At 39.4% G+C, this 12,988-nt stretch overlaps 1 protein-coding gene across 1 annotated transcript in view; it reads right to left on the bottom strand.

The window, feature by feature from the left end:
- The window catches only part of RIPPLY2 (ripply transcriptional repressor 2), an 84,915-nt gene extending 77,305 nt beyond the window's left edge, over positions 1 to 7,610 (bottom strand). The window contains exons 1-2 of the mRNA XM_072642723.1: positions 7,440 to 7,610; positions 7,143 to 7,302 (exon numbers count right to left, since the gene is read on the bottom strand). The gene's annotated coding sequence lies outside the window, so the exon portion shown is untranslated. The remainder of the gene's footprint in view (positions 1 to 7,142; positions 7,303 to 7,439) is intronic.
- Between the last annotated feature and the right edge of the window lie 5,378 nt (positions 7,611 to 12,988).

Below are 12,988 nucleotides of genomic sequence, written 5' to 3'. Positions count from 1 at the left end.
TAAAGGGCATTGTCAAGGGCAAAGGCCACATCTTCTTATGAGACAGGAGTGAAGGAGAGATAGTAGGGGAAAGATATCAGATGAGGAAGAAGGGAGAAGAGGGAGTTCTTGCAAACAGCCTCAATTTTTTGTGGAATTCTCTATCTCCTCTTGTGGAGGAGGCCTTTGGCCTCCCTTGCTTCCTTCATATCTCAGCCAAGACCCAGTTCCTGCATGAAGGCTTTCTTTCCAGTCTCCCTTAATCTTAGGACCTTCTCTCTGAGATTATCTCATCATCCTGTATATGTCTTGCCTGTACATAATTACTTTCATATCATCTACCCCATTAGACTATGATCTCCTTGAGGGTAGTGCCTGTCTTTTTTTTCTTTGCTCTTCTTTGAATCCCCAGATCTTAGTACAGTTCCTGACACATAGCAGGTACTTAATAAATGTGAGATGAATTGTAAAAATAAATGCTTGTTGACTTAGCCAGAGGAGTAGATAATAGAATAGGAGATGAAGGAGTAAAAACACTAGGCTTATCTAGTCAGGAAAGGAAGCTTAAAAAAAATGATCTACACAGAAATGGATTATTCAAGAAGAGTATAGTGTTTCCTTCCATCAGATCTTTAAAGGTAATCTAGTTATTTTGCTGTTCAAATGCTTTGGGCAAAGAGAAAGGAATAAGCATTTGTTTAAGATCTGCTATGTTCCAGGCACTGTACTGACTGCTTTTTTTTTTTTTTTTTTACAAATATTATCTCATTTGATCCTCACAACAACCCAGAGAGGTAAGGGCTATTATTATCTCCATTTCACAGATGAGGAAACTGAGACCAATAGAGGATAAGTGACTTACCTGGAGTCACACAGTTAGTAAGCATCTGAGAAGCTGGATTTGAATTCGTCTTCTTGGCTCCATGACCAGTGTTCTTATCAACTGTGCCACTAACCTCCATATGTGGTTCAGTGGAAAGAATATTGCATCTTGATTCATAGGACCAATTCTTTGGTTCAATTCGTTGTTCTGTCCCTTCTGCCTTTGGGACTTTAGACAAGTCTCAACCTCTCTGGGCTCCAGTTTTCTCATCAGTAAAATGATGGGGTGGGCGTCAAATGGACTCAATGATCTCCCAGGTTCTTTCCAGCTTTAAGTCTAGGATATAGTTCTTACTTCAGAATGGAACTTGCTTTTCTTTCAGCTGAACTTTTAAGAAAGCTCTCTTATAAATTCAGTCTTTCTGTGTAGTGAATAGAGCTACATTTGGATTCAGGGAATCTGGGCTCCATCTCGGTCCCTGTCTCTTAGTCAATACATGCATGACCTTAGGCAAGTCACTTAACATCTTTGTGCCTGGATTTCATCATCTGTTAAATGAGGAGTTAGACTAATGACCTCCAAAGTGCCTTCCAGCTCTAAACTTACGATCCTAAGCTTCTTTCATAGTAGTTTTAGCCCTTTACATTGCTTATAATTAAAACTGGCCAAATGATATTTAGAAAACTAGATATAGCTTTAAGGCTTTCAAATACTGTGAGAATTTTATAGATTTTCTTTTCCTTAGGGTCAGATAGAATGTATGCTCCTTAGGGCTCCTTGCCCCAATGCCAAGCTCAGTGCCTGGTATATGGTAGGCATTTAAGAAATATTTGTGGATTATTGAGTGAATGAGTGAGTGGCATAAACATTGTAATGATGATCAATTGTGAAAGACTTAGCTACCCTGATCAAGGCAGTTCCAAAGGACTCAGGATGAAAAAAAATCCTGTCCACTTCCAGAGAACTGATAAACTCAGTACAAATAGAAGTATAGCTTTCTCACTTTCTTTATTTTTCTTGCTTTCTTTTCAATATGGTTAATATGGAAATATGTGTGTGTGTTTGTCCTTCATTGCCAAAGAAGACCATGCCATCAGAGAAATAATGACATGACTTGCACTTAACTTTGTTTTGAGTGAGGGAGGGCTGTGCATGTCATCAGCCTGACTTCTCCTCCACAGCCATCTGAATCTAGTGACCAGATATTCATCAGAATGACTGGAGATGACCCAGGAGGAGGCAATTTGGGTTAAGTGACTTGCCCAAGGTCACACAGCTAGTGAGTGTCAAGTGTCTGAGGTGAGATTTGAACTCAGGTCCTCCTGACTCCTGCACTGGTGCTCTACCCACTGCACCACCTAGCTGCCCTCTAATATGGAAATATATTTTGTATGAAAGAAAATAAAGAAAGAGTAACATAGATATCTTTCTTGTTGGGGTTGAAATCAGGAAGGCTAAAATTCAAATCATGCATCTGACTACCTGTATTATCCTGGACAAGTCACTTAACCTCTATGTACCTCAGGAGTTATCTGACCTTTGAGGGAGAGTGAGTTTATCATATAATAAGAATTTAATATAATTACTGTAGATATGATTTTAAAATCATTAACAATCTGGCTCCAGTCTACCCTTCTAGAATTACTAGATATTACTTTGTGCTAGAGTATATACCCAAATGACCTCCTTGATGTTCATCATACACCACATTCTGGCTCTTATCTATACCTGGTTGTCCTAAGTACTTAGAAAGCACTATCTCCTCACTCCGTCCAACTGCTAAGATTCTCCAGCTGCCTTCAGAGCTGAATTCAAGTGCCTTCTCCTACAGGAACCTTGTCTTGATTCTCCTCCCATCCCCAGCTGTGAATGCCTTTCCCCCTCAGAAATTACTTTGTAGCTACAGTCTTTAGTGTATGTTTTGTATTTAATATTCCATATATGCTTTGTTTCCTTTTATTAGAACATAGACCCTGAGGGCAAGAATTATTTTGTTTTTGTCTTTGTATCTCTAGGGTCTGGCCCAGTGCCTGACACCCAGGAGGTACATAATAATGAATAGTTGACTGATTAAAGCCCAGATCTTATATCAAATATAATGACAAAAAAATCTCTCTTTTCCCATATCAAACAGAAGAGTACCATAAGGAATCCAAGGAAGCAGATAATACATAAGTATACCTGTATTTGCTTATTGAAAGAAAAAACTGCCTATTGGGAAGTCAGGAGCTCCTCTCTCTGTTATGAATACCGCAAAATGCCACCTAAGGTGTTTGCAGTTACTTAGCCATAGGTGACCTAAGAGAATGCAAATGCCATGAACAAACGGAGGGACTGAAGAGTACTTCTATTTGCTTTATGTGCTGCCCTTTTAAACTGACAAAGGAAGATTTAAAAGTGGAAGAGTTAAAATGGCTTTTCCCAGATGACCCAGTGGCACTTTATCAGTAAATTTTTAAAAGACCCTAGTTTTCATAGGAGTTTTGGTGCCTTTGGAAGAGACCACTTTCTATAGGGAGAACTTTCTTGATCACAGAAACTAATGAAGAAATATCAAGAGCTCTAGGCCAGGCATAGGTGTACAAGGCTGGTGGATAGCTTGAGCTGAGGAATTTTGAGTTGCAGTTGAGCTAAGGCAGTCCTGTCAAGCTAAGCCAATCAGGTGTCTGAATGAAGTCTAGCACCCTTACAATCAACCTAGGATGGGGGAACACTAGGTTACCTGAGGAAGGGCAAGTTAGCCCAGACTGAAAGCAAAGCAAGTCAAAGCTTCCATCCATTCCCATTTAGAGTGGGATCAGGTCACTGAAATTCAATCTTAAGAAAGAGGAGAAGAAAGAGGAGAAGAAGGTGGAGAAGGAGGGAAAGGAGGAGAAGTGGGAGAAAGGAGGACAAGGAGGGAAAGGAGAAGTGGGAGAAGGAGGAGGAGGAGGAGGAGGAGAATCACTTGAATTTGAAATCAGTGGTACTGGATTTGAATTTTAGTTCTGCTTCTGACCACTTGTGTGAGCTTGGCCAAGTTACTAAAATTCTTGGGTCTTAGTTTCCTCAGTTATAAAATGAGGATAGTGAACTAGATCAAAGGTCCTTAACTTAGGGTCCATGAACCCCAAAGGGGGATATGGATAGATTTGAGGGGGTCTGTGAACTTGAATGGGGAAAAGTCATGTATTTATCTCAATACAATTGGCTTCCTGTGTAATTCTATGTGTTTTTTTATTCATTTAACATTAATCAGAGATGGAAGAGTTCATAGGTTTTATCAGATTGCAGAAAGGGGGCCATGACAAAAAGTTAAGAACTTCTGGAATGAACTCCATGGCCATATCCCACTGTACTGTTATCCTGTGATATTATTTGGCATTAATGCTATAGTACTTTTCTTCTAAGAAAAGAGACAGTGTTGGATAATGCATAAAGCACTAGACCTAAAGTCAAGGAGAACTGAATATGAATTGCAACTCAGACACTACCTGATTGACCTTTGCCTCTTTACATCCGATTTCTCACCGGAATAATGACAATTGCCCTACCTATCTTCCGCCCCACCCCCCCTAAAGTTGTAAGGAAAGTGCTCTGTAAATCTTAATGAGTTTTTATCAGGGGTATAACCAGTTGTTGTTGTTTTTAATACTTTCTCTCTCTAATTTTTCACACTGCCACAAAAGTAACCTTCCCAATGCATAAGTCTGATCACATTATTTCCCAGCTCAAAATCCAAAGGGGGCTTCCCACTGCCTCTTAGATAAAACATAAAAGTAATTATTTTGGCATTTAGACCCCTCTGTAGTTGGACTCTACTACAGCATTTTAACCTTATTTCACACAACTCTCCTTTACTATATACTGCTACTGCCATACTGTGCTACCAGCTGCTCCCTGATTTCATGCTGCTTTCTCTACCTCCACGCCTTTGTGGATACCAACCTCCCATTTCTAGAAGTGGCTCCTTGTACACCTTTACCCACTGGAATTCTTCCTTTTGTTCCCCCTCCCTCAAATCCGAGCTCAGATGCCAAATAATCCATGAAGCTTTCTGTTAAAAAGGAGGGGAGAGAAGAGGATCCCCGCCCTCCACACCATTTCCCCAAGCTGTTGAGTCAGTTGTCTCCCTTCAAATCTGTTGCAGTGGCAGGATTCCTAAGGTCTTTTAACTGTGGTTGTAGCATGCTTGCAGAACCCCAACCCTAAATAATTTCATAGTTCTGCTCTAGAAAGTCTTATTTAATGGGCATATATATACTAGAGGGAACTGTTAGCTCAGGAATGAACATACAAATTCAGTTAAACTGAACTATCAAGAATATGAATCAAGGGGGAACCATTAGCTTAATAACATACAAATCTTATCAGTAATGACTTTCATCCATCTACTATGTGCCATCTATTTTGGTAGGTGCTGGAGGCACAAAAGACAAAAAAATGAATTAATCCTTGCTTTCAAGAGGTTCATATTCTTCTGGGGAAAGACAATTCTACAGATGAGTAAATTTAGGCAAATAGAGGTTAAGTGACTTGCCCAGGCCTGATACTTCAGACAAATTAGGACTCATGCTTAGAGACCCTCAGCTCTCCCTCCTAGGATGGATGAGGTAATACCTCTTCATGTTGCAATATCAATAATAATTTCAATCAATCTGCTATGAGCAAAGCATTCTTCTAGGTACTAGGGTTATGAAGCCAAAAAAAAAGAAAAGAAAGAAAAGAAAGAAGGAAGGAAGGAAAGAAAAAAAGGAAACAATTTCTGTTCTCAAGAAACTTACATTTTATTGGGGGAAGACAACATGCACATATACAGTAGAAGCACATACTTATTGTGTAAGCCTGGCTCCCCTAAGTGAATAGAAAGACACCTTTCTCCTTGAGGCCCAAAATATTGAATCAAGAAAGTCCTGTCCTTTATCTATGGGAGAAAGCTGCCCCCTCTATCCCATAATCCATTAGTCATTCCGTCTGTGAAGAAGCTGTTTTACAGTCCTGGGCCTATTGATTCACTCTGCCAGTCTTCCAGGATCTCATGTTATAATTAGCACAGTTGTGGTGACCTCAGTAACCAAGAGCAGTTCACTGTAAATGTTCCTTAGCTATCACTTAAATCATTGTTTCCAAATTGTGGCTCACTGTTCATTTGTAGAAGATTATTCAAGATTTCCACTGCAGTTGCCTCCATTTTCTTCTGTTTCCATCTTTGCCTCCTTTTCTCTTCCCCTATTTCTCCTCAGATGTGAAACATGGGTTAATTAAAGAGGGTGGATAAAATAGAAAAGAAAAAAATGAAAGGAACCTTAAGAACAGCAACAATAACATTTTATTCTTAAAACATCCCTGAAGCAAACTGTACTATCTGAGGGCGTTGTGTACACTGCAGAGAGAACACTAGATTTGCTGTCAGAGGGCCCAGGTTCGGTTTCTGGTGGTCACCTCTGTGTGACCTTGGGCAAGCCACTTAGCCTTTAAGGGCCTCAGTTTCCTCATCAGAAGAAACAGGGTGATTGGACTAGATGCCCTCTAAAATCCCTTCCAGCAATAAATCCCTGTTTCTAACTAGACCTGGTTTTTTTCACACACCGAGATAGACGACCTGGGATCAGCTGGAAACCCTGAGGCAGCTTCTTGTGTCAGTAGGAAGTGTGCTCCTGGGACAGTTCATTCCTTAATGTGACAGTCTTCTCCTAGCACAATTACTCCTGGAGGGCATTTTTATTGATAGTAGAGGAGGGACTGTGCAGCTGAGTAGCCGTGATTATGACCAAGAAGATTGGGGGTGGGGTAGGGGAGGAGGTGGGAGTGGAGGTGGAAGTGAGGGCGGGGTGGAGGTGGGAGTGGGGGCGGGGTGGGGGAAGAATGAATGAGTGTGGGGGTTGGAGAGGAGGTCCCAACTCAGAGGATCGACCTTGCAAGAACCTTCTGAATCAAGTGCCTGAGTTCTACAGGCAACTGGAGGCAGGACAGTGACTGAAGAAAGGGGTAGGAGGGTCATATGGTCAGCTCAGCAGGTGCTGAAATATCTCCTTGTTGGATTTTCCCTGGCCTCGGAACAAGGTTGGCAAAATACAATACCACCCCCAGGTGCCCTGCCCTGCAGAGCAGAACCTTCTATTTCTTCAGAGAACGTTTTTTCCCCGGGCCGCATAGAGGGGCGGTGCTCTTAGCGGCTGAATCTTTGAAGAACACATAAGTAGCTTGCCAGAAAGGAGGAAAAAAGAATTCATATCCACTACAATTCCCATGCACATATACCTTATTCGCCAAATATTTTATATTAATAGTATTTAACAGCGATTTGAAACCTTTTTCAAAATTCAGAGTATTTGGTTATATTTATTAATTTATTTCTTACCTCATTCTGCGTGGTTCTGTCAGTGGAAATTTCTAACATGAGAGTCGCAAGGTACCATCTGAGAAGTCGTAGGGACAGTTCTGCCCAGCGGCAGGAGGCTGAACAAAATGATCTCGCGTCCTTTCCAGCCCTATGCGCACGAGACTCCAGAGATCCACAGCTGTTATTAATCCAAGAAAATTAAGGCACATTTAAAAAAACAAACCACCAATTCTCCGCCAACCCCCACTCCTACCTGCGAACCCCAAAGGCACCTTATAGCCACTCCACTCCCACCCCGCGAACACCGAAACGTACCAGGGTGATGTGATGGTGCGAGGGGGAAGACGCTTGTTGTTCAAACAGCGGTCACTAGAGAGCACTAAGGGATCCCGAAAGAAAGCTCATTTAATAAATCTTTAAAAGTCTCAAAAAATAAAATAAAGGATGCATTGTTGTTCCAGATCATCAAAGGATACCTTCCAAAAAAAATTTGAGCAAATGAAGACGAGATGTAGCGTTGGCAACTTAAAAGGTGTAAGGATGGAAGGCAACTCGCTTTATTTTACGTTTATAGAATTTATAATAACCGTGTCCTATTGGGTGTCTATGTCCTACAAATTCATCTTCTGAACCACTGAACTGGGATTGTATATCGTAGGATCACCTGTTTAGAGGAGAGACTTTAGAGAACATCTAGTCCTATCTCCTCACTTTACAGATTAGGTGGTGAGGTTATGTGATTTAATTTGCCCAAAGTCATACAAGCGTTAAGTAGCAGAACCCAGATTCTTTGGCTCCAAATCTAGCACCTTTTCACTACACCAGCTTGCCACATGTAGGTTAGTCACATATATTTTGTTAGCTTTTTTAACTTAAAAATAATTTTAAAGAACTAGAAAAACAGCAAATAAAACTACTGTACAGTATAAAAGGTGCTAGTTTGGGAATCAGAGGATCATGCCAACTGGTCACATGTTGTTATTCAAGTAGTCATGACCTATTTTGGGGTTTTCTTGACCAAGATTTTGGAGTGGTTTGTCATTTCCTTGTCCAGCTTATTTTACAAGTAAGGAAACCAGGGCAAACAGGGTTAGTGATTTGCCCAGGGTCACATAGCTAGTAAGTGTCTGAGGTCAGATTTGAACTCAGGAAGATGAGTCTTCCTGACTCTAGACCCAGCACTGTATCCACTGTACCACCTAGCTCCATACATAGTGAATTTAGTTAAGCAAAATGGGCATAATTTGGATTCAGAATGTTTGGATTTGGAATGCACACTGCCTGGAACATAATAGACATTTGCTAAATGTTTATTGATTGAAGTCAACATGGAACTGAATATTGTTGCTCTGTCATTTTCTGTTGTGTCCAACTCTCTGTGGCCCCATTTGGGGTTTTCTTAGCAAGGATACTGAAATGACTTGTCATTTCCTTCTCCAGCTCATTTTACAGATGAGGAAACTGAGACAAGCAGGATTAAGTGACTTGCCCAGGGTTACAGTTAGTAAGTATATGAGGTTGTATTTGAGCTCAGGAAGAAGAGTCTTCCAGATTCCACTTAATACCTATGTGAAGTTAGGTAAGTGAGTTTGCCTCCTTGGACCTGAGTCTCTTCATCTGGAAAATGAGGATTTGGTTTAGATGGCTTCTAATGTCCTTTCCAACTCTTCATCTGGGATCCTATTATGAGTAAAATTAGGGAGGGGACAAAAAGGGAGCCTCTAAGGTTCTTTTTAATACTAAGTTTATGATCCTACTTTCTTGAACTTATTTTCTTGTCTAGGTAATATATAAGCAAGAATTTTACCACATGATACAAAAGTCATTAAATTTAGGTTTTGCTTGAACAGTACAGTGAGTTAAATTCCTCATTCAGTACAAAGAAAAAAGCAAAGCAAACCACCTCTAGCTGTTATCATTCATAAAGAAATTAACTATGACCTGACCAAAGATGGCGCAAAGGTGTATCAGCAGTAGAACCCTGTCTCTAGAGATGGATAGCCTTAATTGGGAAGATGAACACTTCCAGAGACCTCCCGGGGAAAAGGTAAGAAAAAGGAGAGGTCCAGCTGGCCTGATGCTATTAGGGATAATGAATGATGGATATGGCACTGGAGGGAGAAAAACTAAAAATGATACTGGAACAAGATGTAATCAGATGGCATTCTTAGATACCACATATGGCTTAAATACAGCATTAGAGTTCTGTGTTAGGGGCTGAGTTGCGGCATGGGGTATGGGTTGAAAGAGAGAGGCAGCAGGAGAGCAGAGACAGTAGGACCTTTAAGACCAGAAATGAGCTGGCTGCTACTAAACCTCTCTGAAGGGGTCTTTATGCTCCGCTAATTCTTCTGCTGAATCACTGAAATCCTGATCAGGATGCAAATCATAGGGCTAAGAGCTACAATTCAGGAAGTGCTAGTTGATGGTCAGAGCCTCAGGAAAAGATGAAAGAGGAAGGGTTGCCTGTGGCCACACAACTTGTTAGGGAAACTTTAGGGGAAACTGTAAACGATTCCATTAATTATGCTTCTTCAACTACTAGAGTATAACTATTGTATATTTGGCCCATGGAACTATAGCATAAAAGATTTAGGAAAAGAAGAAAGGAAATCTGGGCTTAAATGAAAAGGATAAAGATCAAAAGCATGAGACAATCAAAGGAAACTGGAGGAAAGAAGCAACCACCAACTCCCTGATGGATTCAAAATTCATCCTTTTTAAGATATGAATTTTGAATGGTCTTTCAGACCATATAGTTCCACATTCACATAAGGACAGATCATCAAAACCTTATGACTTTCATTCCAATTGTGGTATTCTCCTTTGTGGAACACACAGGAGGGTCCAATGGGAAAGACAAGAGTTATAGATGGAAAGAGCTGCATTTAGACTAAGAAAGAATACCTAGGTTCGGATCTAGGTTCTGCCATTATATTACCTTGGGCCAGTCACTTCACTTTTGGGCCTCAGTTTCTCATCCTTAAATAGGAATCAGTCTAGATGCCCTCCTGAGTCCCTTTCACTTCTAAAATTATGATCCTCTAATTGTATAATGTTAATACTAACCACAGCCTAACACTGTAAATACCATGAGGTAAGATGTCACATTCAAATATGCAGTCCACATCAAGTGGAAGGGGGTAGCCTAGACCTGTTTTATCATCAGTTTAAGGAACTCCAAGTATGGAAACTTTGGGAGTGAAAATCTTTCCACCAGCAACCAGTTTTTTATTTATATATAGTCTTAGAAAGTTACCTGGGCCACTGAGAAGTTAAATGACTTTCCCAAGCTCACATGGATAATGTCATATGCAGAACCTGAATGCAGGTCATTCTGTCCCTTCTTCCTTGCTTCCAAAGTCTGGCTCTTTATCCATTCTGACACACCACCCAGAAGAGTTTGGCAATACAGGAAATATGACAACATGGTGGATGAAATATAGTAGTTCAAGGTTGTGCTAAGTAAAAAAAGCAAAATGTCATTAGAATAAGAACAAAAAATCTGGGGGAGAGTTGTATCAAATTCTATTTTTGTACTACATCAACCAATAAGCTAGTTAGAAAAGAGAATGTGGAAATCCAAATAAATAATAATCCAAATAATAACAATTAATCCAATAAATAATCCAAATAAAAGAATGCTCAGAACAAGGAAAAGGAAAGAAAAGAACTATGGGAGCTCATGATTACCATGTTGCTGAAGCTTCTCCTGTGCCTCACACCACCCTGCTTCCCTTCCTGTGTTCATTCAACATTTCCTATTCTGTGACACTAAAGAATGGTGATGATGATGGACGTGAGACTCTAGAAAAGATCAATAGGCAAAGACAATGACTGAAAATTCAATTAGATACCTAAATCTGAGTCTATGCAAAGAGCTCCTGATAGAATTGAGAATTCCTTTGTTCTTTGAAGACAGTACAGATAATACCTCAATATTTATTCAATGTCTTCCAATGTCTACCATGAGTTAGGTACTTTCGAACACTAAGATGAAAAAAGCATGCTATAATTTTCTCAAGGAACTTACAGATTAGTATGGTACACAATTTGCCATAGTACAATCTACCCATCCTAGTACAAACAGACCATACTAATGCAGGGGTACAAATGGAACATTGTAGAGGTTCAGAGAATAGATTCTAGCTGTCCTAGCATTTATATAGATTAGGTTTACAGTATGATACATGTACATCATCTAATTTGATGCTTACAACAACCAGATCAATCAGATATTAGACATTATCAGAAAAAATGACCCTCAGAAAGGTTAATGTTATGTCCCTAGGCATGCAGCTAGTAAATTCAGAGGTGGGATTCAAACCCAGATCTTTCCTGATTATCTAATCCAGACACTTAATTTAACATATGGAGAAACTGAGACTTCCCCAAAAATGAAATCAGTGGCCCAAGGTGACACATTTGGTAAGTAGGAGGAAGATCCAAATGAAAGTCGAGTCATTCCTAGTCAAGTGATCTTTTTAGTACACTATGATAATTTTGGACATGACTTGAACATGGGCACTTTTGGATATCTCATTCCTACCTCCCTTGTTCCAATTACTCTTTATTTAGATTTCCAAAGTAGTGGGGGGCCAGTGAACATTTTTGAGCACAAGAATAACATGAATTCTGTTTTAGGAAGATTAATCTGGCAGTGGTTTATAGGATAGATTGGAGTGGGTAGAAAATGAAAATGAGAAGACCAATTAGGAATTATTGCAATTATCACAAAAAAAATATTATAAGGGCCTAAACTAGTTTGTTGGTAGAAATAGAGAGAAAAATTGTGGGAGATATCATAGATTAGGAATTTATTAGGCTTGAAGAACAAAGGAAAGTGGCGGACAAAGAAGAATATTTATAATAGCAGAGGGAAAAACACAATTAATAACTATGAATATGGATGGTATAAATTCACTCATAAAATGAAAGAGGGTAAAGCGATGGATTGCAGAGGTGAATCCAATAATACATTGTTTAAAGGAAACACATCTAAGACTCAAAGATTCATACAGAGGTAAAATAATGGATTGGACAAGAATTTGTTATGTCTCAAGCAAATTTAAATATCATGCCTCAAGAAAATTCAAATAAAGATGGTAAATATGATCCCAGGCTAGGCTAAATAATAGAATAGACGTGATAAACAGGGATAATATATTTTTTCTGAAAGCACCACAGAAAATGAAATAAATATATAGGTATCAAATCATATAGGATTCAAGTACTAGAGGGAGAAATTACTCAAATTATAGGGAGAGGCAGTAAAATAATAGTTGGAGATCTCAATACACCCCCTTTAAGACCTAAACAAATATACTAAAAAGACAAACAAGAAAGAAGGAGAAAGTGAAAGGGGGGAAGAATAAACATTTATATAGCACCTACTATATACCAGGCATTATGTTAAGTACATTACAAGTATATTATTTGACCCTCACCACAACCCTTTGAGGTAGGTGCTATTATCCCCATTTTACAGTTGAAGAAATTGAGGTAAACAGAAGTTCAGTGACTTGCCCTAGATAACACAACTAATAAGTGTCTAAGACTGGATTTAAACTCAAGTCTTCCTGATTCCAGGCCCAGTGTTCTATCCACTATACCCCCTACCTCGGATGTAACCAAAGTAAGCATTTGGAGAAACGTATCTAAATATATATACATTTTCATCAATGAATTAGGCATATAACTGAAAAAATTAAAAAGAAATCACAATAGATGAAGAGGAAATAAGGGATATCATTAGAAACTATATTGTTTGGCAGCTAGGTGGCTCAGTGGATAGAATGATGAGCCTGCAGCCAGGAAGACTCATCTTTAAATATTCCAGTTCAAATATGGCCTTAGACAATTAC

This window comes from Notamacropus eugenii, chromosome 2 (genome assembly GCF_028372415.1).
Source record: "Notamacropus eugenii isolate mMacEug1 chromosome 2, mMacEug1.pri_v2, whole genome shotgun sequence".
NCBI classification, from domain to species: Eukaryota; Metazoa; Chordata; class Mammalia; order Diprotodontia; family Macropodidae; genus Notamacropus; species Notamacropus eugenii.
Note: the sequence above shows the minus strand (reverse complement) of the source record. Positions and strands in the feature narration are given on the sequence as shown.